This window comes from Eumetopias jubatus, unplaced genomic scaffold, assembly GCF_037043125.1.
Source record: "Eumetopias jubatus isolate StellerSeaLion01/CBP00866 unplaced genomic scaffold, mEumJub1_p1.0 scaffold_9, whole genome shotgun sequence".
NCBI classification, from domain to species: Eukaryota; Metazoa; Chordata; class Mammalia; order Carnivora; family Otariidae; genus Eumetopias; species Eumetopias jubatus.
Window position 1 is genome coordinate 102307858 of NW_028274815.1, and position 8986 is coordinate 102316843.

Here is an 8986-nt window from a genome sequence, read left to right on the forward strand (position 1 = left end):
CATCTGAGAAGGCAACTAAGGTTTGCAGGTCCCTCTTAAAAGAAGTAATTATTCATTTTGATCTTCCTTAGTCTCTCCAGAGCGCCAGCGGGCCCTTCTTTATAGCCAAGGTCACCCAGGGCCTCTTGACAGCCCTGGGAATAAACTATAAACCACATGCCTCCTGCTGGAGTCCCCAGTCTTCAGGAAAGGTTGAAAAGATGAATCATACCCTAAAGAAAACCTTAGAGAAATTTTGTCAGGAAATTCATGAGCCTTGGATGTGAGGGCGATCTGGCTGCGACATCTGTCACCCCATTGATCGCCAGGGTTGATTCGGCTGATTTGGCTGGCTAGGCGGGTGTCCCCTTCCTCCCTCACCACTCCATGTGCATCCCTCCTGAAGCTGTGCGCTCAGTCGAAGAGGACGAACGTCCCAGGTAGAGGAGGACCGTTCTTCGATCAAGGGTATACGAGTAGCTGCGCTCCCCTGCTAGAACCTCCAAACAAGCTCTCAAGGAAATTCATGAGCCTTGGGCCAAATTATTTCCTATTGCACTAGTCAGGATTCCCACTGCCCTAAGACTAGCCTAAGACTCAGCCCATTTGAAATGACATATGGGGAACCCTTCCTCACTGCTGATATTTTACTAGGTGGGGAAATAAGCCAAGGCTTTCAGCATATTATTAACTTGGGCCAGGTACAAAAATCTATTTTGGAGTATGTTAATCATGTGCTACCAGCACCCCATAGAGGTAATTTAGAAGAGGCCACGCCACTGCACATTAATCCAGGAGATCATGTCCTCCTTAAAACTTGGAAAGAGGGCTCCCCAGAAGATTTGCTACCTAAGTGGAAAGGCCCCATCTAGTGATTTTAGCCATTCCACAGGGAATCCTTAACTGGGTACATCTTTTCAGGCTAAAACCTTTTTATCCTGGACTTCTTCAGGCCCAGAACCACCTTACTCTTGTGAACCTGTGGAAGACCTTAGATACTTGTTCCAGAAGTGACCCTTGGAGTCAGATAGGTGATTATGCTTTGAATTGGTTTGCTGAGTTTTCTTTTTGTTGTCCCTGTTTTACTTTTCCTTCTCTACCAATACTGTTTCGGGTCACCTCCCCCCCCTCCCCGGGAAAGGTCTGTTCTGCCCTGGTGGGTCTAAGACATGGAAACCAATGATGAGATGGATGAGGTAGACCCTTCTCTTGGCCCTTCTCCTGAGGATGAGTTGGGAAGGAAATAACAAAGGGAGGGAAACCTGGAGAGAAAATTCAATTGTAAACTTTTCTAGCATTGTGGCCTCAGGAAATAACCTTTCTAATGATTGGATCTATCATCCCCACCCACAAGAAGGGGTTCCTAAGCTCCAGTTTGTACCTATAAATGAAGACACTAATCTCACCTTGACTTTTAGCCCCATTAGGAGCACATCACTTCTAATCGTGGAACTCAGTGATTGTGACGATTTAAGGTGTATAGGGCTTACAGACTTTTGGAACCAAGCCAGTTTCCAGATTAAGCACCCATTTCTCTGTGAAAAACAGGGACAACACTGTTGCCCCTGCCAGACAAATACCTGCCTTACTGATGTGGGAAGCTCACCCCCTATTTACCCTTTGCCATTTTCCTCTTCAAGCTCTTCATGTACCCCCAACCAGACTCACTGGTGTGTGGACTCATCTCTACTCTCCCCAGGCCTCCAACCTAACTCCTCCTGTATGCACTGAAAAGGACCAGCAACCCCTTCCTAGAGGCTCACCTATCAGACCCCATCTGCCTTGGGCAGCCAGGAGAGAATAAAAGAGGACTCAGAACTAGATGGGGAGGCCATCGGATGGACAGTTTCTGTCTCCCAGATGAGTAATGCACCTAACTTGGGTCCCCTTTTATAAAGATGGTTTAGTTCCTCTTTACCTCGCCAAGCTTGTAGCCCACGCTCTAGTCCACCACAAAATAAACTACCTTATGAAGGGAGCTCGGATTTCTCCTTCTCCTCCTGGTTTCTTTAGGCAAATAATGTTACCTTCTAGTGAGAGTGCACTTGGGGACAATTGGGCCCTAAAGGGCTAGGCCCCAAAGGATTAGGCCCCACTATATATAAAGTCACCTCTCAAGCCAGATAAAAGAGAGCACTGTGACTCCTCTCAGCAGAAATTGGAGCAGCCATAAGACTGGCCCGCCCCCTGAGGCTGTTTCACCTATCATGAAACAACCTCAAAGAACCATATCCAGGCCTTAGACAAACTGGCCTCAGATGTTGGTGACACCTTAGAGGGCCTCTGGGAGTCCTTACATTCTTTGGCAAATAGGTTGTACTTGATAGTAGGTTGGCTCTAGATTATCTTCTGGCTGAACAAAGAGATGTCTCTACAGTAGTCAATGAAAACTTGCTGCACGTACATCAACGCTGCTGGGGAGGTTGAACTGAATATTCAGATTTACAAATAAGCCAAATGGTTGCTTGGGTTAATTGTATCAATGCTCAAAGTATATGGTACTCTATTATAGGCTATATCCCTAATGTTACCTGGTTCCTGCCTTTCCTTGGGCCCTGATCGGCTATTCTATTGCTGTTACTTTTGGGGCCCTATCTTCTTAATCTCCTGGTAAAGTTTGTGTCTTCCAGCCTTCAAGAGTTCCAAGTCAAGCTAATGGTGGTACAACCAACACCACGACAGGAGGATCCGAGTGCTTCTAAATCATTAGACTGTCAGTGAAAGATTTTTATGCCTCCAGGGTAGGATAGGAATGATGGCCTCCCGCTCAGCAGGAAGCAGTTTCAGAAGATGAAATCTTTGGCCCCTTCTCCTTAGGAATAAGGAGGGTCAAATCTCTCAGGGGGGAATGAGAAAATGTAGGGACAGGACTCAGGTCCCCTCAAGTCCCTTAACTGCTGAATCCAGGGTTCCTGGATAGCAATGCCCCTTGGGTAGATCTTCTGAGATAGCTACAACTCTGTGTCTTTATCCTGCAGGAATGCAAAGATAGGAAGCTCGCTGAAAGGAGAGATTCAACTATGAAGACAGGACAAGACCAGCCTGCACCAAGATGGACCCCAGTACTGAATCTTCCCCCTCATTATGATACTAAAAATCATGCCTGGGGTGGAGATTTAACATGCTAATGAGACATGTGATGCATGTGAAAGCATGTTCTGTCCACTGTGCCTGTATATCCAACCTCCTGTATCTTCCTGCCCCAACATGCCTAGATGTCACTCCTTTCCCACCTCAGCCCCTTTCAAAACTTTTCCCAGAAAGCTAGCCTGAAGGACACTTTCCCTTTTTGCTGTCACCCTTGTGCTCCAGTGTAAGCTCAAATAAAAGCCTCACCTGGAACTCCTGTTTGGCTTGTAGGCAATTTCTTGTTTAGAGAGCCCAAAAACCTGAGTTGATACTGTTAGCGTTCATCTCAGCAGGCTCAGTCAATGACTTATAAGACTTGACAGGTACAGTTCTGGCTTTCTCTCCCCTCAGATGGGTTAGTTCTAAGGCATTGTGCTCTGTACCAGTCCCACACTTCCTGAGTCACCTTGGTGACAGCTGGCTTGACAACACCTTCTTTATTGGCAGTGTTTCCCTCCCTGTTTCCTTCCCTACTCCTCTCCCTGGTGTTGCCTTTATTACCCCAACAAGCTAAATGCCTATAAATTCTCGACTCAGGGTATGTTTCCAGGGAAAACTGCACTGAAACTATGACCAATCATGTTAGTTCCCTATTAAGGGTCGTGATAATGTGGATGTATTACCTCATTTCTGTTGCCTCTGAGATCTAGCATCTTGTCTTTACAAACACCATGTCCCATAGCCAATGGGCCACACATAAGAAAGCTGAGGAGGAAGAGGGGTCTTGGTTTACTCTGGTAGATGTGTATTTGTGCATAAATGTGTACGCACAGACAGTTCATTTTCTAAAAGTAAACATTTATTTAGTATTTTTAGGTCAGCTTTTCCCTTACTGTTATTCTGAATACTGACATGTCTATACTGTTTCTCTGGAGTTTCATGTAGCCCCAAAGAAATAAACCTGAATTGTGTTAAAAAAAGAAAAATTATATGTTTCCTTAAAGTAAATTATCAGATTTCTTACCATATTCATTTATTTATCAGAGAGAACTATGATTTTATGAGATAAAGTGCAAGAGCTATTCTGCTTTTCTCATTGTTCCTTCTCCTCCTTGTTCCCCTCTCCATTTTTTTCATCATTTCACAATCTTACACTGGTCTTTCCTTGACCTCCCCGCCACTCACACTTTAAAAACAAGGTGTGCTGTGATGGTTCCTCCAAGCACCTGCCCAAAGGCTAATGCATTTCTGCATAACAACACATTTCCCATATCTTCAGTTCTTGCTAAAGCATTTCACAAGGCAGTGTCTTCTGAAGAAAGAGTCTGAGGATTGCTAGTCAGAAGGTTATTTAGAAGTTGTTGTTTGTATACGATCCTGCAATTGCACTACCGGGTATTTAACCCAAAGATACAAATGTAGTGATCCAAAGTGGTACATGCACTCCGACGTTTATAGCAGCAATGTCCACAATAGCCAAACTATGAAAGAGCCAAGATGTCCACCGACAGATGAATGGATAAAGAAGATTTGGCATATATGTACAATGCTATGCAGCCACCAGAAGGAATGAAATCTTGCCATTTGCAATGACGTGGATGGAACTGGAGGGTATTATGCTGAGCAAAATAAGTCAATCAGAGAAAGACATGTATCATATGATCTCACTGATATGAGGAATTCTTAATCTCAGGAAACAAACTGAGGGTTGCTGGAGTGGTGGGGGGTAGGAGGCATGGGGTGGGTGGGTGATAGACTTTGGGGAGGGTATGTGCTATGGCGAGTGCTGTGAATTGTGCAAGACTGTTGAATCACAGATCTGTACCTCTGAAACAAATAATACATTATATATTAAAAAAAAAGATGGTAGGAAGGGAAAAATGAAGGGGGGGAAATCAGAGGGGGAGACAAACCATGAAAGACTATGGACTCTGAGAAACAAACTGAGGGTTCTAGAGGGGAGGGGGTGGGGGGATGGGTTAGCCTGGTGATGGGTATTAAGGAGGGCACATTCTGCGTGGAGCACTGGGTGTTATATGTAAACAATGAATCATGGAACACTACATCAAAAATTAATGATGTAATGTATGGTGATTAACATAACATAATAATAAAAAAATAGTTGTTTGTTGTTCTTAGAATCAGGAGCTAGCTGTTAATCTTGAGAAAGAGGAGGTTTCAGATCTAAGTTTTGTAATGGAGAATAGATACAATCTGGCTTGATCAAGACCCAGATGGAGAGAAGTATCTTTTAAAATGGTCAAGTACTCTTTTTCTGGTTTGTTTGTTTAATTATGGAAGATTCCATCTACTTTCAAGTGGTTTCATGTGAGAATAAAAACTGGCTTATAATAGCTAAATAACTCAAAAGTCTTTTCAATAACTCAAGGTCTACCATGAAACATGTTTACTTTGCTTCAGGGAAGCAGGTAGGATGAGACATTCTTTCTATCCCTGAGTCTCAAGGATTTTGTCAGTAACAGTGACACAAAACATCTTTGGGGTTCTCTTTGGAACTGGAATGCCAGGAAGAGATTATTGATTTCTCTCAGTATTTCCCATTGGATAATCCAGGTTGGTTAAGAACTCAGGTTGTTTCAAAATGGATGGGACTAAGAGACAAAAGAAGGGAGATATTTTGGTTACTGTTGATGTTTTTGCTGGGGTTGCAAGATCAGAGGAGATGCTTCATAGCTACTAAAAATTCTTAAATTAAATTTAATGGGGACCAGGGATTTTCAGAGTCCTGCAATTCCCCTGTTGAGAATTAGGGTGTAGTGTTTTATGGAGGTGATAGTACTTTGAAGTTTCTCTGTGGAGAAAGGTGTTTTCTGTAAAAACATAGGATGTGTAACTAAAATATAATTAATTTTGTTGTTAGGGCCTATCTTAATTTTTTATGGCCTAAATTTGTTTTTTAGTAAAACAAGGCTACCCTTTTATCCAGTCAAGCATGTTTTCACAGCTCTCTTACAGAAATGCCCCAGTTTCTGGAATCCACTCAACACAGAAGGTCCTTTTATGAGGCAGGAATCTGTAATAGCTGTGGTGAGAAGCCCATGGCCCACACTGTGAGGATTTTCCAGTTGGTGTCATTTAAAATACCAATAGGCTTAAAGGGTTAATATTAATTGATGTAAGAAAGACTTTATTAGGGTTCGAAGCTGAGGGCTAAGAAAGAATTCTAGAGACGTCTTTGGTGCAAAAACGTGACTTTATTACATCACGGGGACAGGACCTGTCGGCAGAAAGAGCTGCAATGGGGTTATGAGGAGTGGCCTCAGTATATACTTTCAAGTTGGGAGGGGGTTAGGATAAATCTCTAAGGAATTTTGGAAGCAAGGTTTCCAGGACCTTGAGGGGGCTAGCTATTGTTGGGAAAATGTCATTTATTACCATCTAATAAAACCTTAGTCATGAGACCCTTCAGATGTATATCGGTGGGCCATACGCTTGGGGGATGATTGTGAACACGTATCTTGGCGGGTTTAGAGATAAAGAAGTTTCCAAAGGAATTCTTATACATTAAAGTAGACTTACAGGATCCTAGTGGAGGTTGGGGCTCAGCCTAGGATTGCCTTTTGCCCTTAGCAAAGTATTAATATTGAAGCAGTTGAGTCCCTAGAGGAATGTCACTCTGCCTGTTTCAAGAACTTGTTGGTGGTCTCTAGGTAGTAAGGAAATTTGATAATTTTTCTTCTGCCTTTGTTTCCCACACCACTAATGAACTAATGAAAATTGGTGTCTTCCATGGCTTAGTTAGCTGTAAGGGGTTATTTCTTTTGGGGGGGTGGTCTGATTTGAACTAAAGACTTTTAATCTTCTTGTGTTCATAGTTTGGGTGTGTTTTCACATCGATCAAGCATACATAATAAACTTTTCTTTCAGGGTGCCTGGGTGGCTCAGTCATTAAGCATCTGCCTTTGGCTCAGGTCATGATCCCAGGGTTCTTGGATGGAGCCCTGCATCGGGGTCCCTGCTCAGCGGGAAGCCTGCTTCTCCCTCTCCCACTCCCCCTGCTTGTGTTCCTGCTCTCACTATCTTTCTCCCTCTGTCAAATAAATAAATAAAATCTTAAAAAAAAAAAACTTTTCTTTCTCCTAGAGGAGACAAAAGAAAATGAATGAATGCTGGTGAAAAGTGATAACTTTAGTTAAAATGAGTGTTATTGATTTGCTCTGTGTTACATGAATAATTCATAACTAAAAGGAGAAAGCAGAGGTGCTTAGGGACACAACATTTATTGAAAAGTCATAATATTAAAAGTAGGGAAGAATTAAAAGAGATAAAGGAATTTTCCATTCTCTGATCTTTAATTCAGATATTCCCCTATAGTCTTTGACAGCAAAATGAGCACTGGGTAAAAGAAGAATTAGCATGTGTATGGCTCATTGCTTGGGTAGGTGTGCAAGACTACTATTTATTTATTTATTTATCTATCTATCTATCTATTTATTTATTTATTTATCATGACCCTGAGATCAAGACCTGGGCTGATATTAAGAATTGGATGCTTAGGAGCACCGGGGTGGTTTAGTCGGGTAAGCATCTCTCTTTGGCTCAGGTCATGATCCCAGGGTCCTGGGACCCAGCCCTGCATTGGGTTCCCTGTTCAGCAAGGATTCTGTTTCTCCCTTTCCCTCTGAGCTTCCCCCCCTATTCATGCTCTCTCTCTCTCTCAAATGAATAAACAAAAAATCTTAAAAAAATAATAGTCAGATGTGTAACTGACTGAGCTACCCACTAGCCCCCTGACTCAACTTTTTTAAATTGTTTGGTAAATGACATTTGAATCTATTTTTTCTGAATATTATTTACCCATATGAGAAATCTTGCTTAGGTAAGCCAGAAAGATGGGGATGCGCTAAGGGATCTCTTTCTGATGCTTGTTGTCCTCCATCCTTACCAGGTTCTCCTTGAACCTCAAATTGGGGCTAGGCATGTTTCTAAAAGAAGCCTCAAAGCCCAAGTCCTTTTATATTATGCAGGGTTACTCATAATTATTATTAAGCTGGCAAACATCTTTTACATTTTACATTTTTAATGGGAAAAGTAAGAAACATTTCTGAGATCAATTTATTTTTCCACTTGGTATCAGTTATGGGGCTGATTTTAAAGCAATTTCTAAAGTCTTATACACTGTGGCTTAATTGTTTTAACTCATAGTCCTGAGGAGTAAACATGTTGAAATATTTCAAAGGACTGAACAGCTTCTGCTAGCACCAAGGGTGCTGTCACAAGACAGCAAGCAAGATTTCTCAAGTGGAAATTTGCTTTCAGAAAATCTCTGCAGTTACAGGTATTTCTGCAGACAGTGCACGGTGATGTGTTTGTTTTTTCCAGTTGGCTTATTCATAGCTTCTATCGTTGGTACAGCATTATCGCTCATTTATTTGCATTTATCCACAGAGTTTATCATAATAATATAACTATTATTATTATATTTGTTATAACAGCTAAGATTAAGTCAAGTACTATCATGTGTCAGACTGTGTTTTAAGCAGAGTTGTTCTAGCCCGACCAGCCTAAGACCACCAGGGACAAGCCGCTAGTCCTACTAAGTCAGATTATTGATGCTTTGCAATGAGGGAGAGCACACACTAGAGGAAATGTGGTAGATCTTACCAAATAAAATAGGAAGTGCAGTTCTAGGATTTTGGAGAAGTGTGGAATTTAGGTGCAATGTAACTGAAGCAGCATCTTGATGGGCTGAAAGCAAAGCTGGGCTGTGTGTAAGAGGTCAGCATTAGGTCTGGACACAAAGTGGACTCAGAATCCTTTTACTTTGAGACAGTAAAGTTAAGGTAGATGTGGAGTACTATAGCCAGAAACTCCCTATTTGGAGGTGTGCACATGGCTTGTAAGTCCAGGTTGGTTTTCCCTGCCAAAGCGACTCAGATTCTCTAGATGAGAGTAGGATGCTTTTGTGGGAAACTGC

General features: G+C 42.2%; 1 pseudogene; it reads left to right on the forward strand.

Moving 5' to 3' along the window:
- Positions 1-1161: 1161 nt before the first annotated feature.
- Positions 1162-1992, forward strand: LOC148163575 (endogenous retrovirus group V member 1 Env polyprotein-like; annotated as a pseudogene).
- Positions 1993-8986: the final 6994 nt, after the last annotated feature.